Raw genomic sequence first — 26,205 nt, 5'->3', positions numbered from 1 at the left:
AAATATGTCATATGATTTTTGCTGATTGCCCCAACTTGTTGTTCATAGACAGACGTTACAATAGTAGGAGCACAAGACCATGTATCAAGGCGCTGCACTTTGCTTTGAGAGGAAAGAACGAGCCCCTGGGGAGTCGGTGGAAATGTAACAATCCTGAACAAAGATTTGAAGTGAAAATGCAATGCTGGATTTTATTTTTCTGCTCCTTAAACTCTGTTTCTAAAGTTTATCTTGTCTTGCAACTATACACCTGCAAATTGGAGATAAGAATGGAAGAGGGGAAGCTGACGATAAATTTATGGCTGTGTTTAAATAAGGTTTAGTCCTCTGATTACTGAGCTATGTCAAAGAAGCCATGCCCAGAATGTCTTCTCACGTCTTTTCCCATGCCAACCTCAATACTCGATATAAGTTTAGGTCAGATTACCTCTTATGTATCGTTGGAGATTATTTTGAAGTTAGTTCTTATGAAATACTTAGAATAGTATCATAGTAAATACTAAATAGTAACACTAAATAGTGCTTGCTCTCTTATTGATAATGCTATTGTTTATTTTTAGCAAAACTGTATTTATATATATATATTTTTTTTTTTTTTTTTTTTTTTTTGCGGTACATGGTTCTCTCACTGTTGTGGCCCCTCCCGTTGCGGAGCACAGGCTCCGGTCGCGCAGGCTCCAGACGCGCAGGCTCAGCGGCCATGGCTCATGGGCCCAGCCGCTCCGTGGCATGTGGGATCTTCCCGGACCGGGGCACGAACCTGTGTCCCCTGCATCGGCAGGTGGACTCTCAACCACTGCGCCACCAGGGAAGCCCTATATTTTTCTTTAATGGTAGATTTTGCTAAATATAAACCAATATGATTATTTTTCACAGTTTGAATTTAAAACTCAGAATCCCTCTGTTAATTGGATTTTGTTGTTTTGGATTGGAATTTTCTTTTGAGATACTTTACTTTTGTAAGGTTAGGCTACTAATATATATTACCTATAAGATATATTAGTAGGTTTTAAATTTTTTTATTGAAGTATAGTTGATGTTCAATGTTGTGTTAGTTGCTGGTATACAGCAAAGTGATTCAGTTATACATATATATATATTCTTTTTCATATTTTTCGTTATAGGTTATTATAAGATATTGATAATAGTTCCCTGTGCTATATACAGTGGGAATTCGTTTTTATCTATTTTATATGTAGTAGTTAGCAGGTTTTTTAAATTACAGATTTCAACAACTTCTCATTTAATTTTTCTACTGTCTTATTAAAAAACTTTGAGGGAAATCTGGTTACATCCTATGTAAATAATTGATATAAGAATGATAACACTTTGGGGCTTCCCTGGTTACGCAGTGGTTAAGAATCCGCCTGCCAATGCAGGGGACACGGGTTTGAGCCCTGGTTCGGGAAGATCCCACATGCCGCGGAGCAGCTAAGCCCGTGTGCCACAACTACTGAGCCTGAGCTCTAGAGCCTGTGAGCCACAACTACTGAGCCCGCGTGCCTAGAGCCCGTGCTCTGCAACAACAGAAGACACCTCAATGAGAAGCCCGTGCACTGCAACGAAGAGTAGCCCCTGCTCGCCGCAACTAGAGAAAGCCCGCACGCAGCTACGAAGACCCAACACAGCCAAAAATAAATAAATAGATAAATAGATAAATTAAAAAAAAAAGAATGATAACACTTTCATTTATGTTTTCCACATATATATTTTCTGTGATATTATTTTTAACATTATTGTGCTATGTGTCATTATGGAACACTTTCACATAATCAAATAACTCTGCCTTTGTTTTTGATAATTTCTTGATAATTTTCTTTGATAATTTCTTCTAATTCCTTGACCTTCAGATGCTATATTTCCCCCAAAGCTTAGATGAAAATGCCTATCATTTTCCTTAGCTTTTAAATGATAAAAATATTTAATTAATATAACAAATATTTTTCAATGCATATATTTTTCTTATTTAATCCTTGCCACTCTGAGTTGTATTGTAGCAAGAAGAGGCTTATCTTGCCCCTGGGAAAACAGGCGTGGAAAGCGTACATCATTTATCTGGCTAGTAAGAAACAGAACTGGGTTAAACTCAGATCTCTGTCTCTAAAGCCCAGACTCTTAACCAACACAATAAAAACATTTCACAACAATTTCTCTTAGAATTGAGTACATGGCATGGAAAATGGCTCTAAGTTAATTTTTCTCTATTCTACACCTGGTGATCTCAATTCATTTCCTTAACAAGTGTTTGTTAAGCTCCTAATATGTTCCAGGCGCAGTGCTAGGTAGAAATGCAACAGGGATAAACATGAATAGGGTCCCTTCTTAAAGAGTTTATAGCTACTTGTTCATAGAATTCTTAGTACGTTTTCATCGATTAAGTTTTCTCTGTTCAACCAGCTCTCTTATGGTTTATGAGACTATAATATTATTATAGTCACACCCTAATATAATCAAAATATGAAAAGAAAATTTAACATTTTTTCCCAGTTCTGCCAAATGAATCTCAACTGTTTGCCCCAGTATTCCTTGAACTTTGGTGTTGACTTAAAACTGCACAGCCTGTCAATTAAAACACTTTTTAATCTTTATTGTAGTTAGTTTTCTTCAATACTCTTGTTGTTAGTGTTTGACATAGTTCCTCACAGTAATGAATAATTACCAAATACCAGGTGTCTTTTAATCTTTCCTCTAATGCTTGCACTCGCCCCCTGGAATGGCTCTGTGCTTTCCTCATATTCATAATGCAGGGACCCGAGGCACCATGACATGCCCTACAGATGTTGTCATGCCAGGCCAGGGCAGGCCTTGGTGGCTTCATGTTTCTTTCAGACTTTCTCATGAAGACCTTAGATAGGCTGTAACAAAATATCCCCTCATCCGCTCCGCTTCTGCAGGAGCCAAGGTTCCTTATAGATGTGGAAATCTGGTGAGACCAGTGGTGAATTGATTGCTGAACTTTCATTTCTGTCTGCCCCTCGGTGGTCCTGACACCTTAGGATGTTGGACTTCCTGAGAGAGATTTATTCAGTCAGCAACGTATTCAGGAAGCCACTTGTCTTTGAGCCAGTTGTTAGGAACCAAAAAAGAGTTGGTCATTTACTGAGATGGAGGAGGATGGCATTGCTGCCAGGGCGGCTCTGATTCTGAGAAGCCTCAAGCAGAGAGTGCTCAGGAGAGGTGAAGCTGAGTCCTATGGAAGAACGTGGAAAGTTGGGGTGTTTGAACAAAATTTGAGTTGCCTTGGGGATGTTGAATAGGAGACTGCAGATTTGCGTGGCAAGGGAGTGAGGGAGATCTATGGCCCCTTCTAATTGGGAATCTGGGACGTGACTATGCCTTTTGTCCCAGACTACTAAAAGATAGTTTTTCAGATTATCTTTCATGATTGCCACAGATATACCAGCAGCACGGACACATGTGAGTATGTGGTACTTCATTGGGAGAATATTCTGCGGAGAACTTTTATTCTTGGGCACATCCTTACAGTTGTCTTAGAATTAAGTTATCCTTTATAAGCCAAAATGCCATCAACAGGAATTGTGATTCGTTGCCTACGGTGAGAAAATGTCACACAGAGTTGCTGGCAGACACTCTCAGGTAGGACCGTTTGCCCTTTCCCTCCTCAAGGGGCTGGTACAGATGTGTCCCCAGGACCAAGAGTTCCTGTAGGAAATGTATTGGCTTTTGAAGTTGAGTTTCCTGTAATATGAAGAGTGTTTTCTGTATCAGACATCAAACAGAGCTGAGTATTATTTTCTTTTTTGGAGTTGTCTCATAGGCATTTTTTGAAATTTTATACTTAAATTAGAAGTCGTATAACAACTTTACAGAGAGTTTGACATATTAACCATTTAAAAAATTACAGTGACGTGAACTTTGGCAGACTTTCTGAGTTCACATAAATGGACAGTTTTACTATGTAAAGTGTTGGCTTTGAAGTTTTCTTTTGAGGGCAGAGATAAAATGTATTAAATTTAAAATTTAAATTATATCTATTTTTGTTTGAATGGGTGAAAGATGAACATAATGCAGAATTTTAAAGGTACCCTTGATCCCCAGCCTCAGGTTCCCCTCTTAGAGGCCAATTGTTAATAGTTTTTAATGTAGTCTTCCAGAGATATTTTGTATGCATACAGACATATATATCCCTCCCCCCATTGTTTCCACAAACCTAGTGCATCACTCCTGCTCTATATCAGTGTTGTCTCTTATCCTAGAAGCCATTCATTTCAGCTTATATAGGGCCTCCTCATTAATTTTTCCATTTTATGTACACACCATTATTTCACCTGTCTTCTGTGATGGGGTTTTTAGGTTGTTTCCAGATTTTGCAATTACAAAGAATCTTTTCACACACATATGAGTCTTAGAATAAATTTCTAGAAGTAGGATTGCTGGGTCAAAGGGTTTGTGCATTTGTAATTTTAGTAGATATTGCCAAATTGCTTGCCATGAAAGTTACACCACCAGCAGTGTTACCGGGATACCTTGTAGACTGTTGGCCTTGAAGTCTTTCTTTTTGGGGTAGGAATTTGAGACATTAAAAATATACACTGTTAAATATATGTGTGCATATTTAGATATGTTTCAGTATATATTTCATTATTATGGAGTCATATATGAGTCTCTTTTGGGAAGCTAGGTGTTTAAGTGACAATTTTCAAACGTAGAGAGCCATCAGATTGAGAAGAGATGAATAGTGAGGTAATTGGAGGGACTTTTGGGTTCATGTCCTCTTTTTCTCTGAATTCTTTAAGATTCAGCCCAATGTTGCCTTCTTCCATGATACCTTCTATAATTATTCTAGGTCTTAGTGACCTGGGACAACGTTTAGAGCCTGTAGTTAATTATATGATTTTATTAAAATTAATCTGTATCATGGTTGTGAGCCATGTCTGGAGAATCAGAGTTAAAATGGAAAGAGCAAGGAGGACTTTGCCCTGGGTCTAGTCTAGTTCTTGGGACAGAATTCTAAATACTGTTATATTAAATAGTTATTATACTTGGGACAGGGAATAAATACTATTTTTTCAAGTTTTTTAAAGCTCCTGCAAGCACTTCATTATAACATTTTAAGCATAACACGATATTTTTCTAAATATAAAAGTAGTAATGATCATTGTAGAAAATGTAAGAAATATAGAAAATTTTTTAAAGCAGAAAATAAATCACCCAGCATCCTACCACCCATGAATAATCACTATATCACCTCTTGTCCTTTTCTGTGTTGCATGTATGCATGGATATGTGTACGTGTGTGTGTGTGTGTGTGTGTGTGTGTGTGTGTGTGTGTGTGTTATTAAATTGGGAACAACGTACTGATAGTAGTTTGTTTGTATTTATTTATCTATCTATTTATTTATTTATGGCTGCGTTGGGTCTTCGTTGCTGCACACGGGCTTTCTCTAGTTGCTGCGAGCGGGGGCTACTCTTCGTTGTGGTGCGCGGGCTTCTTATTGCAGTGGCTTCCTTTGTTGCAGAGCATGGGCTCTAGGTGCGCAGATTGTGGCACATGGGCTCAGTAGTTGTGGCTCGCGGGCTCTAGAGCGCCCGCTCAGTAGTTGTGGTGCATGGGCTTAATTGCTTCACGGCATGTGGGATCTTCCCGGACCAGGGCTTGAACCTGTGTCCCCTGCATTGGCAGGCGGATTCTTAACCACTGCGCCACCAGGGAAGTCCCTGATACAGTTTTATATTCTCCTTTTTTTACCCTGCCAACAGCTGACGGTTTGGGGTATGTCCTCCCAGACCTTTTCTTATGCGTGTGCATAGACAACATGAAATGTAAAGAAAATTTTAAAAAAGAAATTAGAAACTGTGTTGGGCTTTTGTCACACAGAGATGTGTGGTAATAGCTCCCTGTCCTGCGAGTATGTACACATCCTAGTTCTTTTAAATGTTTGCACCACGTTCCATACAAAATTTCAGTTGTATCAAGTTTTCCCTATTCAAAATAATGCTAAGGCAGACGGCCTTTTACATAAATACATGTAGAATCTTGTAGGATAGATTCCTAGAAGTAGAATTCCTGGGTTAAAGGTCATACACACTTTTAAAGTTTTTACAGGTTTCCCTTAAAAAGGTCTTAACCTGTGTCTGTTCCTATAACAAGCACCATATATCCTCATCGGCACTGGAAATGATCAATCTCTAATTTTTTTTCAATTTGAGAGTTAAAAAAAATGGCCCCTTATGTGTGTTTAATTTACATTTCCCTGATAATTAGAGTGTTTGAATGTCTTCATATGCTCTTTAGCCCTGTGTCTTTCAGTTGTAAAGTGTCCATTTTTCTAGTTTCTTATAGATTAATAGGATTTCTTTGATATTGACTTTTTGTCTGTTGTATATGGTACAAGTATTTTCTCCCAAGTGGCTGTCTTCTAACCTGCTTTATGTTGTCTTTAGCCATGCAGGAATTTTAGATTATGTAATAAAATCTGATATGGTTTCTGAGGCTAGGATCTTATTTAGGAAAGACCCATACCTTCACATTTGTAATGTATTTTCTTCTGACAGTTTTATAACTTTTTTTTAAACATTTAGATTGAGCTAGATTGATTGAATTCTACTATTCTTTTTTCCCTGTTGTTTAACCATGAAAACTGGTATATTCTTGTGCAGAATTTTTATGATTTACCAAAGAAATTCTGTATAGGAAAAAACCAAGTTAAAACTGATGGAAATTTACATGTTCCAGATAAATTTTTCTTGAGGGTCTTCCAGTCTTTCTCTAGCTCCCATTTAGTTTGTCTTTTCAAGCTGTGTTTTCTGGTCACTTTAGGGGTCCCAGGACTTGGGGCTAGGTGTCGGGGGGGGGGAGCGTCATAGAGGATATATGGGTGTCAGCAAGTCAGTTCTGCTTTCATCTGTAATGTTTTATTTGAAAATAAAGGTGTTGCTTAAAAAAAGAAACAGAAAACCTCTGATTTGCTAACCTGTTTGAAGTTGGGGGAGCGGGGCAGGTAATAGGAACCCGTTTTCCCCTGGCTGGGATCTGGGTGGGTTTCCAGTACTTGGTGTTAGTCCTGCATTCGGTCTGTGTGCTCTGGAGCTAGAATTCCTTGCCTTGAGGACCTGGGCTGAGCTCCCCAGGCAGGACTGGGCTAAGCCTCACTCTGTTTCCAGCCCTATCCTGTTACACTTATAAAGTAAAGTATGTTCCGTTGCTTGACCTTCTGCTCTAGAACATTTTGCACACTATTCCACATTTCCTCTCGAATACCTTTCTCATCTGTACACTGGGATATAGTTAAGCAGAAGCAATAAATACTTCAGAGCATAAATATTATGGTTAGGAACTGAAGTGCATTTCTAAATCTGTGAGCACAAAAGTGACATGGAAAATTACTGAGTACATTCTAAGCTCAGGACCATGAATGCCAGTAGGGTTTTATTTTTATGTTTAGAAAAGAAACACGAAGTGTTGTTTGTCTGTGGTTGTGAAAAATATATTAGAATAGCGTTTGCTAACTGTGTCCTGAAGCTTTCTTCCTGCCCTATCTTAATCTGATAACTTGTTTAAATATGTTTTCTCCTGGAGTAGATTGATGGCAAATTTACTTCAAATTGATAGCAAATCTTTCTTCTTTGGGCTCCTTTGAGTTATTGCAGACATTTTGACTGTTTAATTCTTATTTCTCACCTTAACGTTATTTATTTTTCAGACATTATCAAATAAATTTTAGTTCTTAGAGTCACCTTTCAAATCTTTTTATTTCTTGAGTGCTAATTTTTTAACCATCTTTCCTCCAGTTGTAATAGCTATATTAATAGAAACCTCATTAGGGTTTATCTGTGGTCCAAATACTTGAACTGCTTTACATGTAGAGTCTCATTTAATCCTTCCAGTAACCCTGTGAAGTGTAGTTACTGTTACTTTCATCTTACAGATGAGGAAACCGAGGTTCAGAGAAGTTAAAATGGTTTGCCCAAGATTTTACAGTTAGTTAAAATTCAAACTTAGTATTCAAATTCAGGACTTTCTTACTTCAAAGCCCAAGCTCTTGAGTCTTTAGATCTTTTTCACCTTAATGAGTAACTGGATGTGTCTCCATTCTTTTACGGGATGAGGCTAACGAGAGAGAAAACATCTCACCACCAACGCTGGTCCCAGCTCTCAGGCTATTGCTGGTTGATCTAAAGCGAGTTAAGTAATCTTCAAGACCTGTTTAGTTTCATGAGTTGGACAAGAGGAATTCCAGGTCTTGCAGGCATCTCTTTCCCTTAAGTTTACTTGTGGTGTAGATGACACGTGGTCATCGTTGCTAATTATACTTCATTCCTTCCTTTCCTTGAATCTTGTCAAGGAACAGAGTCACCTGCCCTCACTGCCTCTCTTTCATCCAATAGTGTAGTAGTGGCTCTTGGCCTTAGAAATGTCAGGAGAGGCCATTCTTCCTTTACACAAGTATTTTGTCAGCTTTCCTTCTCTCTGCCTCGCTGCTGTTCAGGTAAGAGCTTCCTCTATATAACCAGTTTCCTGGCCTCTTCTCTTTCCACTCCTTCAGAAAAGAGAACAGCTCTAACTTCTTAAAGTTAGATGATGGAACACAGTGGAGCACACTGTTTGTCGGTTAACTCAGCAGTTAACGAGAAGTATATCCAGGGCTCGCTCCTATTTTGACCAGAAAACATTAAAGCGTAAGTTTATATGGCAGGAATCCCCAACCTCTGTAACCTTGGGGGTGCTAGACCATGCAGTAGGCTGCCAAGACCACTAGTGTAATATAGGAAGAGAGAAGAAGAAAAGAGAGAAAAAGGAAGGCACTAAAGATGGGAGAGAGGACACTGGTGGAGTGTGTATTGCATATTGGTTATCTTCACGCAAGTTGAGTGCCACTACTTTAGAAGTTGTTCTTACTTTCTTTGACACATGCCTATAAGAATATGTTCTGTAAAAGCTGCCCCCAATATAATCATTCTGCTGATATTTCGAATTTGAGCAGCTTTTCATCATATATATATGTGACCTTGTATGTGTTGCTCTTGTCCATAAAATGGGTCTAACACATGGGCCAGCATATCAACTTACAGCATCTTCACTGATCTTCACATCTTCACTGTGCCTCTGAGTAGATTAAAATTGTGTATAAAAGGCAAATTTCTTCCTTAATGTTCTGGTTTTTTAGACTAAGATCTACCGTAGTAAATAAGCCTTTTGTTGGAGGGGGGGCAGTGTGTACAGGAACAATGAAGCAAGGAAGGAAAAAGGTGCATGTTTGCTCTGGCCACTACGTAGATGAGTACTGCATCTCATCTGGTCTCTTTCCAAAGCCAACTTCCCATGTTCTGAAGTTTTCGTTGTAAGCCTAGGAGGGGATGCAGTGGTGCTTTATCAAGGCCGGTAAATAAAAGTTGGAATACTTCAGCAGCATTGGCCGTCTGCAGCCACTGTAGAGCTCTTACATCGCAGTTCTATCCATGAACTAATATGACATTACAGCGTCAAGAGAACATATAAAATGAGGCTTGATCTTAGAATTTTTCCAGGCCATTCCTAGTCCTACATAATTATTGTAATGAAATCTATGGAGCTTTAAAACCTATTAAAGAAAATGTAATTTGAAAAGCAGTTTGTTCCTGTGGCACTGAATATGGGGTTAGACCGTATTAAGCAAATTACATTTCTTAAAGTAGCATAAATATAACTATGAATTCTGACATCTTTCATGGTATTGTCACTTATATATGCAAAATGGGATACGCTCTGTGGTCTAATTTATAGCCAAGGATGTTTTGACCAATATGGTGTGAAATGACTAAGCTTTTAAACTTGAACTAGCGATCAGCATGATACAGTTACTAATAGTGCTCTGTCAAAGGTAGCTGTTAGTGTAGCGGCTGCTTTATTCTGAGCTAGGTCATGAGTTCCTAGGGAAATGCTTGTCTTGGGAGAAAAGGTTAAATTCAAGGTTATGTGTGAAACATTTTTTCCCTTCAAAGCTTTATTGAAAAACCTAAGTAATTTTTAAATGTTTAGCTCTGGAAGGGATCCGGCTTGCTTGTGGAAGTGATCTCTCCCACCCTGTAACCATATTATAGGGGGAGTAACTCTGTATCTGCTCAGAGCCTTGAGATTGGAGGGAAGAGAGGAGCTGGGTACCAAGCGCGAAGTCCTTTATTACTGGCGAGTTGGTTTTTGACCTGTAATTTACTAGTACTAATAGCTGACATTTACTGAGCACATACTATATGCCACTTACTGAGCTATGCTTCTAAATCTTAATCCTGAGAACAGCCTTTTGAGCTATATGCTACTCTTAGCTTTTGTTTTATAAAGGAGATTGAAGCTTAGAAAAGTTAAGGTGGGGAAAAAAAAAAGGAGAAAAGTTAAGTTGGTCAAGTTGGTAAGAAATCAAGTTAGGACTTGAACTTGGGTATTTCTGGCTCCAAAGAATGTTCTGGAATAAACCCTTAGCTTCAGTTCTCTCTCCTCAATCATTTGTTCAACCAACCAGCACAGTTGATTTGATGCCTGCTTTGCATAAGCACTCCACAAGGCTCTGGAGCTCCAAAATTGAGTATGAAATGACCCATGACCTTGAGCAGCTCAGGACTGAACGGCACGTTCTCTGAGAGAGAGGGCCCGTGCCCACGGGCTGGGGAAATCCAGAGAAGAGACATCAAACCTTAGAGAGGGGCAGTCTAGAAAGTTTCCTAGAAAGGTGACACCAAATGAGTTCTGAAAGACAAGTAGGAGTCAACTGGAAAGTAGGACCTCTCAGAGGCAATAGCACTTAAAAGCTTGGGGATTAGAAAAGGCATGCGGGGTTCCTGCCCCTTGCAGGTGGTTGGTGCATGTGGGGAAAAGGCAGCTAAGGGAGGGCGTGGTACACTGGCTAAACACCTGGACTCGGCTCTGCCACTTTCTAGCTTTGTGTCCTTGAGCAAAGTCTCCACCTCTTCAATCCTCAGTTTTCTCATCTGTAAACTGGGGATTAAATAATAGACCCGTCTTGTAGGGCTCTCATGAGCATTAAATGGCAATGAGCTGAGACTGCTTAGCACAATGCCTGATACATAGTCAATGCTGAGGCCATTGGATCTGCGATTATTAATCACTATCATTATTATCACCGTCCTCTTCCTCCTCCACAGTATTCAGGAAGGCACAGACCAGATACCTTTTTTTTTTTTTTTTTTTGCGGTACGCGGGCCTCTCACTGCTGCGGCCTCTCCCGCTGCGGAGCACAGGCTCCGGACGCGCAGGCTCAGCGGCCATGGCTCGCGGGCCCAGCCACTCCGCGGCATGTGGGATCTTCCCGGACCGGGGCATGAACCCGTATCCCCTGCATCGGCAGGCGGACTCTCAACCACTGCGCCACCAGGGAAGCCCAGACCTGATATCTTAAAGGACCTTCTTCATATCACCTTATTTAGTCTTTGGGAGCAGCCTTTAGCCACACCACAGACCAGGGAAAATTCAAATGTCTTTGAATGCCATAGTGGGAGGGGAGAGTGAATTTCGTAATTTGAGAAGTGGCAGCAAGCTTGTTTTGATGAAGTACATTCCACCATAGCAGAGAGGTCAAGAGCCTGCTCTGATGTCAGAGCTTGCAGTGGGGAAATTTGTAAGGAGAAAAAGGCAATAATATTACTCTGTGTCAGTTTTGCAAAAATCTTCTTGAACACAGCTCTCAAACCTCTTTCCAGAGAATGCTCTTTGCCCTCTCAGATTCTTAACAAATCATCCTCACTAGATTATGAGCTTCCTGAGGACAAGAACCGGACTGTACTCATCTTGGTATCTGCAGTGTCTGCAGGGTGACTCAGTGGAAATGAGCTGGATAAGTGAAAGTTAACGGTATTCCTTAGTGTTCTGGTATTTGACATTTAAAGAAGGGCAGATGTCCCTAAGAAAAAAAGATGAGACTTATGCCAGTGCATTATTTGGTGATTTTTACGTGCTCAGCTATGATACTGCCCTGCCTGGATGCTTTAGTGATTTCAGTCTTTTGAGTGCCTGTACAGACAGTTGTTTTAGAGATTAAGGTGTTTTATGGTAGGTGGGCTTCTTGAGGACAGCACAGCCATATCTGTTTTAAATAGCTTTATCTGTACTGTCTAGCATGGTGCCTGGCACATTGTAGGTCCTTGATAAATATTTGCAATAATGAATTTCTTTTAAAAATGTGGGTTAGGCCATTGTCCTAAAATATAACCTTAATTTAATAGAGACAACAAATTTGACTCTTATTTACTTCTCTTGGCTTATAAGTGGGAAGATGGCCTGTGGTCAGTACAAAATTCATGTTTGGATAGAAATGTTCTTCTGTTCCAGAGGTTGGCTTAAATGCTGTATGGTGTACACAGAGCCCTCACTTTCTCCCCCACGTCACCAGTAGCATCCTCTCGTAAAGGTGAGGTCTTTGGGCTGAATGGGTTCAGTGCTTAGGTGTGGACTTCTGGTCCCAGCTCTGCTTTGTATCCGTTTGCCCTCGTTACTCTGCCTGGACTATTGGAGGGATGTCGTGGCAGAGTGGGAAAGCCATACTGCAGTGCTTTACCCTTGCCCTCCCTCCCTCAGATGCAGCTGATTATGTGGCCTGAACACCATACCCACAGCATCCTCTGCCTCTTCTTCCCAGGCATGTCAGAGAGAGGTCTTCCCCCGAAGCCGGCTTCTCTTTAAGTCACTATTAAGCATGTTATGTCGCAACACGATGCTTTCCTACCTTCTTCCTATGTTATTTGCAAAGGGTAGGTTGATTTAAGGTTTTTCCCTATTGCTTTTATAATTGGATTTCACAGTCCTTGATTCACCTTCCTTAATTCTAGTCTATTTTTTGAGACCTCTCAGTAAGTCTCCTGCTTGGTCCTTCCTTCCTTTCCCTTTCCTTTCTCTAGTCATATGTGAACTACCCACGAATCGGTGACTTTAGGATATGCCTTGGCAAATAGGCATAATTTACTTGAATTTATTTTATTTTATTAATTTATTTATTTTTTAAAATTTATAGCAGAAAGTAACACAACACTGCAAGCCAACTATAGTATAATAAAAATTAATTTAAAAAACGCCCCTTTATGTTTATAGGTAAAAGATTGCAGTGAAAATAATACACTTAGGTCTAAACATTTTCAAAAAAAACTTTCTAGCATTTTCAATATTTGTACTACAAAAATGTCTGGTTCTACTTTTGTTCTCTTAGTTTTCTTTAATTGGGCACCTTTTTTTGTTTCCTATATGTTTTTTTTTTTTTTTTGTGCTACGTGGGCCTCTCACTGTCGTGGCCTCTCCCGTTACAGAACACAGGCTCCGGACGCGCAGGCTCAGCGGCCATGGCTCACGGGCCCAGCCGCTCCGCGGCATGTGGGATCCTCCCGGACCGGGGCACGAACCCGCGTCCCCTGCATTGGCAGGCGGACTCTCAACCACTGCGCCACCAGGGAAGCCCTCCTATATGTTTTTATAGATATTTTCTCTTTTTTCTGGCAACTCGAATTATTTAATAAATGCGTCTACATAGATGTCATTTTCAGTACATTTTATTTTTTATTGAAGTATAGTTGATTTACAATGCTGTGCTAGTTTCAGGTGAACAGCAAAGTGATTCAGTTATACATACGTGTGTGTGTGTGTTTGTGTTTGTGTATATGTGTGTGTATATATATATATATTCTTTTTCAGATTCTTTTCCCTTATGGGTTATTACAAATTATCAAGTATAGTTCCCCGTGCTATACAGCAGGTCCTTGTTGGCTGAATTTGTTTTAATATTGGCATTAGCTTAAGAGGAGTGGGTGCAGTGCAATTTGTGTTCACTTCTGCATTTACGCATGAGAATATAAAAGCATATAGTTTTTTCTGGTATTATTAAAAACTTTAAAAAATATCAGCTTTATTGGGGGTCTAACTGACATATAAAACTAAGATATTTAAAGTGACTATCGTGGTGATTTGATGTACATACATATTGTGAAAGGACTTCCCCCATCTGGTTAACTAACACATCCGTCACCTCACATATTTATCTGGTATTTATTATTCTGTTGGTAGAGTGAAAAGACGCTTTGGAGAGTTTGACCAAAGTACACAAATTAACATGAATAAGTAGAAGGTTCGTGCCTCTGGGTGACAGTGGGTCAGCCTTTCCAGATTTCCTGAGAACTGCCAAAGCTAAAACTTGGAATATGCCAGTTTGTCATGTAAATGTCTAAGAACTTCCCCACATTTTGGTTTATTTTTTTCAGTCAGTCCTACGGTATCAAGATTAGCCTCTGTTCATTAGTGGGAGGAATGTCAGGATCCAGGGAGTTTGTTTTTGAAACAGAGGAGGAACAATACTGGTAAATGCCAGGCATGTGTCTAGAGCAGACGCCAGACCCACATGGAGCAAAGACCTGGCTTCTAGCCCTCCACTCCCTCTAATCTCCGTTCTTTCTTTTTCTCCTGACCCTGGGTCATCTAGCAACATTGTTCCTCTTGTCCTAACCTTAGGAATTCAAAGAGTGCATTTCTCTAATGTGGCAACTAATTGTATTCAACACTGTCAGTAGGTCGTGAGCTCTGAGTTATATATATTTCCACTGGTAGAGATTAATTTCCCTGTATTCCTTCAGACTCTAGAAGAGTCATAATAGAGGCTCATACTGTAAGATATTATGGAATATGGAAGCCACATGGCCAAGTGGAGACTGTGTGAATTCCACTGCTAGCTAGTGTGTTGTCTTAGGTAAGTTACTTAAACTTTGTAAGCTTCAGTTTACTTATCTATATAAGATGGGTATGATGCCTAGTACAAGGTTGGTGATGTGAGTACTAGAAATAATATATGCACAGAGTTTAGTGTGGAGGAAATGCTCCATAAATGGTAGCTATAATTTCTGGGAAAATTAGGAGTTTGGCTTTTGGCCGTGAACACTTAGTGACGAGAACTCACTGACCTTCACTCATTGAACCCATAAAGGTGGCAGCATCTGTACATGTCTGTGCTCTAGGAATCACCACTTACATATGAAGCCAGGATGTCTTCAGCCCTCATGGTCATCCGTCTTCATGGATTTAGGCTCAGTACAAAAGCCATCTGTATTTGCATTTAGATTAGCCTCTAGTATTTGAGCGGTGGACATCGGGAGTTGGAGGTCTAGGTCAGCTGTATTTCAGATTTCTCTTCGGGTCCACTTCTTCCAGCTCAGTGTCCATGGGCCCTTCTTTATTCATCTAGTCTCTTCTAATGGGTCCCTGTTCCTGGCGTTTACCACAGACTTCCTGAAACAGAGCGGGATGCTCGTCTTCTCACTGAAGGAATTCCAAAGGCTGGCTTCAGGATATTCAAGGGGACCTTTCCTTCCTAGAGAAACATCCCTCTTTTCTCAGTCTGGGAGGCTGCATGGTGCCTTTTGTGTTGTGGCAGCCTCCTGACTCCCGGGAGAGACAGGAGGCCAACTAATAAGTGCCCAGTAGTTTAAAAAATAAAAAACACAGTAAGTGTTCAGTAATGTTAGCTCGGATGCTGGTGGTGGTGGCAGTGAGAGGTAAGGACTTGATCTCACTTACACCGAGTCTTCCTTGCCACCATCCTTCCAGAATGATTAGCAGCATGAATACTCTGGTTAGACTCAGTCCACTGCTTTCTATTCAGTATAAATATGTTAAGTAATGGTTACAGCTAAGCCAAGTGTGGTGTTGAGATTGCATTTTCTTTTTCGAACACATTCTTGTTTCTCCTTGAGTTGGTAAATGCTTCACCTTTTCCTTTGCTTGGTTTTCTTTAAACATCTAAGTCTTCCCACACACCTCTAATGGCTTTATGAAACGCCTCTTACACAGCTTTCCACATGATCCGATCTTGTCGGATAATTTCACACCCCTCTCCCTTCCTCCTTCCCTCCTGGAGCCCTCCCTCTTGGAGTCCTCCGACTTCCTGTTCCAGCTAGACCGGGAGGAGTAACACTTCCTTAGAAAGACATTCAAGCAGTTGCCCTACTTCCGCATCTTCCTTACTCACAACCTACACACTCGCAACGCAAAACAGAACACCTGCTACCTTGTGCCTCCCAGAGGTAGGCGAACAGGGGGCCAATTTAACCTGCTCTCCCGGGTTTTTTCCTTCTGGATTTGTATCTTTTGTTGCGGGGTTTCTGAAATCCCCTACTTTCATCAAACATGGAGCTTTTAGCATATAAGTCTTGTTCTCCTCCTCGGTTTGAAGTGATTTTTCAGTTGGGAAGTGATTTTTCAGTTAAACTCAGCGATCTCCTAGCTTCTAGCTCTAAATTTCTAATTATTGACTGGACTAAAGTAACCAGACAGAGCAAGGAGTTAAACCTGCGTATTCCAGACCTATTTTGTACTTTCTTTTTCGTTTGTCCTATTCTTCTTTATGTGATACAAATGAGAACAGGACTAGGTTGGTTGGTTGGTTGGTTTTTTGGTTTCTTCTTCTAGTGAGAGATCTTTTCCTTCTAGTGAAGATATGGGAAAACTCCACTTGTGTGCACTGTGTTTTCTGTTGAAAATGAGATAGGTTGTAAAGATAACTTGTCTTATTTTACTTCTGCAACTAGAAGAAAATAAGAATTTAGAGTTAATAGGGAACTACAGAGATAATTAAAGGGCGATGAACCTAAAAAGAGAAGGTAAGAAAGGAAAGATGATTTAAGTTGGAGAATCTGAGGCAGTGCATGTCATACTAAGTATTAAATGTTTGAAGGTGTGATGTAGAGATGATGGTTCCCAGTTGCCCTTTTCAAGGTGAAAGACTTTAAGAGGAAATGGATAAAATTAGAACCAGAGATTTAAGTATATTTTACAAAGGAGAAATTTCAACACAGTGAAGATTGTTACTGGAATGAGTTACTGAAGTATGGTCACCCTGGGTAATTTTTCTTTGATGTGTTTAGCCACCATCTAAAAGTTCTAACCTTGTATATAAGTGACTAAGTGTCATCTCATTTTTCCAAGTCAGTTCACTCTCTCTTCAGGGTGTCCAGGAGCAGGTAGTAGAATGGGATCTTCATTCTTCACTTCTTGCCTGTTTTCGCTGCTGTATTACCATTTACCGTTCTGACTTAACTGCTCTTGAGAACTAATGACTATGGTTCCAGTGTTTGGGTAAATGGAACAGTTTCAAAATATCATATGTGATAGTAAGATCCATAGAGTATTCTAATTTTTATTCTTGTGTTGACTGTATTTGGACCTTCCGTTTCTTCTGTCTTAACTATTGTGTTTATGTGAAATAAAATGAGCTTGGACAGAACGTTTAGCCAAAATCCTCTGCATACTTGAAGGTCTTCTTGAGCCACGAACCTTTGTCATTTCCCTTTCTACCTTTTGTAAGTAATCCTGAAGCGTAGAGGTCTCCACATGGTTGGTGTGCATGTTCATCTACTCCTTCTTTCTGTCTTGCCCTTGCTCTGTCTGGGCTAATCTCTTCCCAGCTGCGCAGTGTATCTGCTGCTCTTGGTTTTAGCCTTACCTGGCATTTCCTACGACTCGGTAGGCAGAGAGGGTGTCTTTACTTGTTCTTTGGGATTTCCCACAATTAGTAGTCTGTGCTGAGTGAATAATAGTTTTTGAGGAAATGATATATAAATATAAGGAAGTACAGTCATTTGATGTTCAGGCCAAGTAACTTCCATAGTTCCCACTTGATGGGGGGCAACATGTTCTATTTCTCAAAAGCTATCCTTAGGACTGCTGCTTCTGAAGTCGTGGTATGGGACACAGCACTGTAGCTCTGGAGAGAAGGGATCCCATTTATTGCAGGTTGGGTATTGGGATGCATTCTGTTGCCCAGACCTCCTGTCACATGGGGGCATTGGGGCTTTGATGTATCCCTTGTGGGTTGAAATTTTCCTTTACTGAAGCTTTTCTGCCTTTTGGGGAGTCGTGCTGAAGACAACCCTGTAAGAGAAAAAAGCTTTAACCTGGTCTTGGTTCTTTTGACTCCACGTTTGATTCCTTTCTGTTTACTTTATGCAGCTTTTAATGAAAGTATTTAAGAAAACACAGTATTTCAGTCATTTTACAGGTAAAGAATTGGAAGTCTTAGCAATTTGTCATGGCTTGTGCATTTTACAGTCCTTTGGGAATCGGTTTAGGAGTACGCAGTGAGACTTCTAAAAACGTATAGCTTTTGAGTTGATAACACTCCTTCTTAAGAATCTAACCTAAAGAAAGGATCAGAGGTCTAGGCAAATCTTTTAGAACAATGGCAAAAAATCAGAACCAACCTAACATTTCAGCAATGGAGAATGATTACATAAATGTTGATCTATCCCATGGAATATTATGTAACAGTTTAAACTTGTTTTTGAAAAATTTTTAGTAATATGGGAAAATAATAAGTAGGAATCAGACAAAAGAAAAATCTCAGTGTTGTACAATCCCAACTATGTAAACAAATTTAAAATACACTTAATTAAAAGAATTGGATAAAATATACAAAAGTTTTAAATTGATTTCTGGATGGGGACATTATGGGTGACTTTTATTTTTTCCTTTTAGTTTTCTATGATTTCCAATTTTCTTATAATGAATTTATAATCAGAAAGTATTAAAGATTATTAAAAGTTTTAAAGTAGAAAAAGAATGACATTTTGAACTCTAATAATTCAAAAGAATGAAAACGCATGCAAGTTCCAAGATTTAAGTGGTTTTAATCAGTTCTAATTTTGAGAAGGAATGCTTGATCCCAAGCAATTTTCTTTTTTTCCTTTTGCTTTTAGTCAAGGGATGATTATATATGATGCTGAAAGCCATGTGGTTAATGATATTAACACTGTCTAGTGTGCTAAATATCGATATTTATGAAGAGGACATAGATAGCAAATGTGCATCTTACAGTATAATCTAATGATGAAAGACTGGGCTTGGAGGGAGTCTCTGCCACCTGATGGCTTTGGGACTGGTTATGTAGTCTACAGGTTATGTAGTCTCAGTTTTCTTATCTGTAAATAGGGATTTTGAGGATTAAATGATATGAGGCCTGCAAAAGTCTGAAGCCCAATTTTGGCACATAGTAATCACTCAGATAATACTCTAGCTGAGATGATACATGATAGCTGATGTAATACTACTCCTGAAGGAGGACTTCTTCCAAATTGCCTTCATATAGAATTTAGAAGGGGCAGAGGTTAAGTGGTTTAAAATAACTTTTTTTGGTCTAATAAGATATTAATACTCCAAAGACTGTAAAGACAAAGTGGATGTTCTGCTGCCCCTTTCATCCTTCTGAGGATGGATGGAAATGCTCTGCACCTTTCTCCAAGCTTATATAAGCATAAACATGTGCAAGATGACTGACTTTGCTTTGTCTTTCCCTTACGTATTACTCTGCAACTTTTCGAACAAGCCAATAGTTACAGAATTTTTCATGGCTGTTGCTCTGAGTTCATAGGTTCAGATGTTATTAATTTTTTAATAACTGTATAATACCCCAAATAATGCAGCAATTGCAGAATTTATTTGGGTTGGGCTGTTCTTAGTTCCCACCCTCTACTACAGATGATGTTTACTGCAGCACCCTTATATGTAATCCTTAAGATTCATTGCTTTTATTTCCAATTAGTTTCCCCAAAGTGGCATTACTGAGTCAGAGTATGTGTTAATTATAGTGCAGAAGGATTTGGGGTTACAAAAGTTGTGTAAAACATTGTTGGTTCCTGCCCTCTTACAATCTAGTTGAAGAACAGATGCATTTATTTTCCCAGGAATTTCTTTTTCTTTCCTTTTCTTTTCTTTTTTTTTTTTTTTTTGCTTATGTACAAAGATTTCAGTAAATGGTGTTTATTTCTAGGGAAATTTGAAATCCTTAACATTTTGAAACATAAGTATAAATCAAGAGAGCAAAGGGGGGCCTCTTGAATGAGGTTTACTCTGTATAGTCTTCGCTGCATTTATTAGATATGTATTTGTTAGAAAGTGTACATGTGTACGTTTTTCAGTTTTTAAGAGCTAAACGTCCCACTTGAGAACTGAAGCACTTGACATTTGCCCTCCTGGTCCTTACCAGGCTCACATCCCACAGGGCACAGACGTCCCCCATGCAGGGGGAGAGACAAGACGGACAGCGTCTTGTCTCTTGAGGCTCAGACTTGCTCCGCGAGATGCAGGCAGCTGAGCAGATCTTCAGGTTTGAGGTCACTGATGGTAACAGGAATCGTAGGATGAGAACAAATTGTTTTTACAACAGTGAAGCTACTCTGCTAGAGGTAGACAGATGCCTTTTCTTTGTACTGTTACTGAGAGCTACTTAGTACAACATAAGTTTTACCAAGTACCCACTTAAGGTGTGTGTATGTGTCTACCTACCAGGTAGGGGACAAAGAGAAGAAAGGACAGTTAGGATGGGTTTGCCGTGCATGTGTGTACGTAGTCTTCTTACATGAAGGGACGTATGTGTCGCATGACCATCTATTTAGAAGCTTCGTTTTCTCCCATTAGTAATTAACATTTGGTTACATCAGTTGGGATTATGCAACTCTTTAACAGCTGACACTAGTTCATACCTGTTTTCATTCTTTCTCCCCCCGGAGTCAGCATCTTGGCTCTGAAGAAGTGATTGCATTATAACACTTTAGAACCCACTTGGTTGTATTCTTGACTCACTGGAGTGGTCACATATCTGAAACCCACTAGGCACCCTGTCACGGTTCCCAATCAGTGGGACCTGTAGTTGCTTTTCATTCATGGTCTGTCTCCTTATGATGAATAGCCTTAACTTTAAACATTCTGTAACTATTGGCTTGTTGGAAAGCAAATTTTTTTCTCTTCTGGGACTTAGCAGGTACTTTGGGTTTCCTTGGGCTTCTGCAATATTTAGTGAAATAGCAACAATAATAAGGGCAGTGAGAGTAAACATACATAGTGCCGACCACATGCCAGGCGCTGGACCAGCACCCTGTATAGTAATAACTCCTATAAGTCCTCCAACAACTCTGTGTGTTGCAGGGGGACTCTTATCACCCCCATGTTATGAATGCAGAAAGTGAGGCAGCTGAGCCATGGTGATAGAGCTTATAAATGGCTTGTGCGTGGAAATTACTCCACATCGGGGAGAGGCTCACTGGTGGGGCTGGAGAAACCCAGGAACAAGACAGCGCACCCAGGGAAGCCGGGCACTGGATGCACAGACCCAGGGGGAGAGAACTGGCAGAGATGCTTTGGCCCCCGCTTATGTTTGGAGAGGAAGTGACACAGATGAGTCCTCCCATCCGAAAGCCCTGGACTTGTGAGGGAAGTCGAGGGAACTCAGGGCAGGAAGGAAGCGGAGGAAAGGGAGGTGTGGAAACTTGGCCGAGGGACGTCACTTGCAGCAGCCTCTCACGAAGAGCCCCTCTCTTCATGGGCTTTGTGCCCTCAGGGCGCAAATCCCAGAGGAGGGTGAAGCAAGTTGAAGGTGTGTTTACCTTCAGCCAGTTTCTTTTGTTTTGACAAGTGAGTCCTTTGACCCGGCTGGAAAAACCTCTCCGGCTGCTCTTGCGATTGTTTCTGAAATTCGTTTTTGAAGAGGTTGTGTGTGACCTGCTAGGATTACCCACACTGGGCGGCACAGACCACAGACCAGGACTGTAGCAGGAAAGCCGTCTAGGTAAGAGGCATTGGGGGTGGCGGTGGTGTGACCTGAACAGGACCCTGATTCTTCTGCTGTGCCCTCTGGATATGACATCCTAGGGCTGAAGATGGGTCACCTGCCTCAGGATCCCTCTCCACCGTAGCTGAGTCGAGTCCACTGTGGGCGCGCAGAGGCAGACTGCAGATGCCATGTCTCAGTCTTCCTTATAGAATGTGGTGGCTTGCTTTTGTCGTTGTTATTTTTATATCACCAGGCCATGGTTTCCAACCCACTTTCCGGATATTATTAGAATGGTTCATTGAATAAGAACGTGGCGGGTCAGATAGTGTCATTAGTACCTAGCAAGTTCTTGGGCAAGTTCTTAACCTCTCCAGCCTCGATGCCCTAGTCTGTGAAATGGGGTATTAGGAACAGCCATCTCATAGGGCTTTTGGAGAGAAAGCTCAGCAGGGTACCCCGGCATCGAATATCCCCTTTAAACATGGAGGTGCCCCTTGTTGCCTTCCTGGGGTTCTGACACATGCAGGAATCTCCTGTTCTGGTTCCGGGCTGTGATTAGCTCTGACATTCCAGGACACACATCACCATGGGTGTAGACACTGACAGAAGAAGGAACTGGAATTGAGAGTTGCAGATTCAACGGTCTCCCAAAGAAGGGTGGAGTCTCTTAGGACAAAGCATTCCTGGCATGAATAAACAGAGAAAGCTCATTTGAGGAGTAAGCCCGAGTCAGGTATTTTGATACAGGTGATTATGCAAGTTGGACAGAGAAGAATCCCTTCTCTTAGGTCTGATTGATGGTTCTCTGTATTCTATCCAACTTGTCACTTTACCTACAAAACTTTTCCTGTCATCTTCTAAAAATGAAATTAAAAACTCCTACTCTCAATTTGATCTAGTTAAATACAAGTTTTATTTTGGAAGGGCAAGAGGGATTTAGGGTAGAGGGAAAAATCTGACCCCTTTTTTCTGTAAAACACCTCTGCAAAGTGGGCACTGTTATACCAGGTTACTTTACAAAGTACCATTTAAGAAATACTTCTTTATTAAAAAAACAAACAAAAAACCCCCAACCAAACAACAAAAAAAACCTGCCAGCTTTTAAATACGGAAAATTTCAAGCACACACAAAACTGTGGAGAGTGGTATGAGCCCTGACATACCTGGCTCCCACCCTCAACAGCTGTCAACTCATGGCCAGCACTGCATCATCTGTAACCAAACCCCCTCCACCACTGCGCGCACAGTTCCCCCACCCCGTTCCTTTTAAGCAAATCCTGACGACGTATTATTTTATTTATATTCAAGATGTACTTTCAACGCCTTAAAGTTTTCAGTAACGTGAAAAATGGAAAATTTCACATTTTAAGGTCCTTCTTGTGGGAAGATCATGTCTCTCTAGAAACCTCAGAAAGCAGGGGGTGGGGAAATGATTTTTTGAAACATTTACCTGGGGGGCTTTTTCAACTCTGTGTTTTCCCAGAGTTGCCTTCTGCAGGCCTCTCCTCCCTCCATTCCCCTCCTTTCTCCCTTTTCTCTGCCCTCTCCTCCTCTCTCCCCCTCCCTTCCCTCTCCCCCAGTTAAAAATGGCAGTTCTTGCAATCAGTTCTTGAAACTGGTTTGCTTCTGAGTGTTAGAGCAGCAATAATAGATAGGGAACCACTTGCTTAGGGAAAAAAGTGATTCCAGGTGATGGAAGCTTTACCTCTCAAGAACCATTTTTTTTCTTGTTATTCTTAACCACCATGAATGGGACTGTTTAAAAATACATTCATTTTCTGCCTTCTTAACCGCCATGAATGGGACTGTTTAAAAATATATTCAGGGCTTCCCTGGTGGCGCAGTGGTTGAGAGTCCGCCTGCCGATGCAGGGGACACGGGTTCGTGCCCCGGTCGGGGAAGATCCCACATGCCGCGGAGCGGCTGGGCCCGTGAGCCATGGCCACTGAGCCTGCGCTTCCGGAACCTGTGCTCTGCGATGGGAGAGGCCACAACAGTGAGAGGCCTGCGTACGGACCAAAAAAAAAAAAAAAAAAAAAAATATATATATATATATATATATATATATATATATATATATATATTCATTTTCTGCCTTCTTAACCGGAGTCCGCTGGATGTTATTTAATCGTTCCCATTTACTACAGGGTGTTTTCAGTACAGCTTTCCATGCTGTGGAGGGCTTATTTTTACAGTTTACCTGTCACCTCTCTCATTGCCAATTTTGTGCCTTGTCAAGGTGCTTTTCCTTATCTAAAATCTGCTGAGGGCTAAGAAGCAAGGTATGTAAGGTTACAGTGAATGAACTATGAGGGTGTTTTTTGTTTCCCCAAGCAAAAGTGTATGTTGTCGGACTTAAGGGCTTTGTGATATATGAACGATCAAAGGCAGTTTGGGCTCCATTTCCTGATTTTCAGTGATATTCTACATAGATGTTGCTGTGTAGCTACCTTTCATGTAGGTGAGGTATCCCTGTGATGGGGTTCTATAGCAGGCATCTTTCTTCTCACCTTAAATACAGCTTAAGAAAGGCTTGAAAGGTCAACCACATGGTTAGTGCCTGGGAATGTTGGAAAATGTGTTTTGGGACACATTTTTCTCCATCTCACCGTTGAACGTTTGAGAGTGAGTTAGTAGGAGAGAAATGAAGGGATTTTAAAAGGTGACCATTCTCTTTTTGTTGTTGTAGTCATTTAGCAACTAAAAGTTAGAGATTTGTGTTTTAGACCCTGCACAAAACTTTTACTTGGCTAAAAATAATTTGATATATGGGTATATATCAAATTTATAGTAGAAACTAATAGTCTGATTTTTCACCGGACGAAATGAACTTCCTGTCTGCTATTCTTTAAAGGGGGAATCAGAGAAGACATTTTCATCCCCTCTAGCCCTATCCTTTCTTAAAACTCTCCTTAGGAAAATGGCATAGTATTTTTCAAAACTAAGCTGTGCCTTACGCAGGTTTATACACAGGATGGGCTAGTGACATCAATTTTTCCTTTCTCACACCCAGACCAGGGTTACATAGTTCTGTGAGGTGTGCTTGGGAGTTGTAATAGTATGGAATACTGGAAAAATTCCAGAGGCTGTTGGTAAATAAAGAAGGCAGCTGAACAGTAGTTAGCTTCTGCTAGTGATTTCAGAACTCACATTTAGGAGAAAAAAAAAAGTCAAGTATGTGTAATATAGCATGGGAAATCAAGAGAAAGTGTGATGACCATCTTGAAGATTTGGGTGTTAATTTCTGTCTTTCATTTTTCTAAAGACTGTACAGGTAAATCAGTAAAGAAGATTAATCTGTATTTGGTTGACATTATGAAAGATCTCTCTACTTTTAACCCAGCTTATTTAAAGATTTATTAAATCAGCCAAACACTTTTTTCTGTATTATGAGAAAGCTGTCTTTGCTTTGTGTTTTCAACTTGCAGGGTTTTCGTTGATATGTTTAGGAAAAAGAAGAGTACAGGGTACTGGAAATTCACAGCTGATTGTCAAAGATGGATATATACATATTAGAGGTTTGGGGAATCTGATGGGCTAGTCAGGAGAGGGTTTTAGAAGTGACTTTGAAGCTTTCTGTATGTTCTCTCTCACTGTTGCCTATTCCATAAAAGGCCTTTAAGTGTGGTGTTTACCCAGCAAATATCCCAACGAATTGCTTTCGGCAGTCATGGGCACACTAGAATACTATCCAATCGGTAGTTCTGTAGTTTTCTCACAGAACTTCCAGGGGATATGGCATCTCTCTAGTCTTCGAGACCACCCCCAGGACAAGGCACATTAAGGGCTGGAGAAGGGAAACTTGGGTGGTGGGAATGTTCTTTTCAAAATCTGGGTAAAATTTTTTCCCCCAAAAGCACCAGTGAGCTGAATAACTTCTCATCCCATTTCTCCACAGTTTTAAGCCTCTCTTAAGCGCCTCCAAGTCAGTCCTATCTGAGGCTTCAGATTCCTCAAGTTTCACTGGGGTCACCTGGAGGCCCCTGTCCTACCTTGGTTTCAAAATCTCAACTATTTTTAGGATTCACTCTTTCTTTCATTGTAACAACAAATATTTATTTAGCTTTCTGCCATGTACAAAACTCCACTTTAGGGTCACAGGAGACCACAGAGCTGAATCTGACAGAGAATCTGACACAGATCTTTCCCTTCAGGATTCTGATTGGGAACCAAGACACCTATGGGCGATTCTTCAGTGTGAGAGAGACTGGGACACGCTAGCAGCTGTAGAGACACAGCCTAGTGGATTATAGGACCGAAGGCAATTTATTTATTTATTTATTTTTAATTAAATGTTAATTAAATGTTGCGGCATGTGGGATCCTTAGTTGCGGCTTGCGGGCTCTTAGTTCCCTGACCAGGGATTGAACCCAGGCCCCCTGCATTGGGAGCATGGAATCTTAACCACTGGACCTCCAGGGAAGTCCCCCAAAGGCAGTTTAGAATCAATCTTCTACCAAAAAAAAAAAACAAACCCCAAAAAGCCAGTTGCTGACACCAGACACTATACACATGTTATTGACTGAGATAAGGGATTAAGGAGAAGGCTACAGTCTTCTAACCCACTGAGAATGGGCTCATAATGGGACATTTCGTCAAATGACCAGTTCCTTTCTGCTCCAGATGTCAGTTGGGAGAATGACAAGGTAGCAGTTCTGGGAGAGTCCATGGTTCGTTTTAC

The 26,205-nt window shown here is 40.6% G+C and overlaps 1 protein-coding gene across 5 annotated transcripts in view; it reads left to right on the top strand.

Moving 5' to 3' along the window:
* PTPN14 (protein tyrosine phosphatase non-receptor type 14) overlaps positions 1-26,205 on the top strand; it is a 170,176-nt gene that overhangs the window by 35,500 nt on the left and 108,471 nt on the right. Inside the window, exon 1 of one of the 5 annotated variants that reach the window (XM_073803323.1) lies at positions 21,387-21,539. The exons of the other annotated variants lie outside the window; for them this stretch is intronic. The gene's annotated coding sequence lies outside the window, so the exon portion shown is untranslated. Of the gene's footprint in view, positions 1-21,386; positions 21,540-26,205 lie in introns of those variants that run through there. 5 annotated transcript variants of the gene reach the window in all.

This window comes from Tursiops truncatus, chromosome 1 (assembly GCF_011762595.2).
Source record: "Tursiops truncatus isolate mTurTru1 chromosome 1, mTurTru1.mat.Y, whole genome shotgun sequence".
NCBI classification, from domain to species: domain Eukaryota; kingdom Metazoa; phylum Chordata; class Mammalia; order Artiodactyla; family Delphinidae; genus Tursiops; species Tursiops truncatus.
Note: the sequence above shows the minus strand (reverse complement) of the source record. Positions and strands in the feature narration are given on the sequence as shown.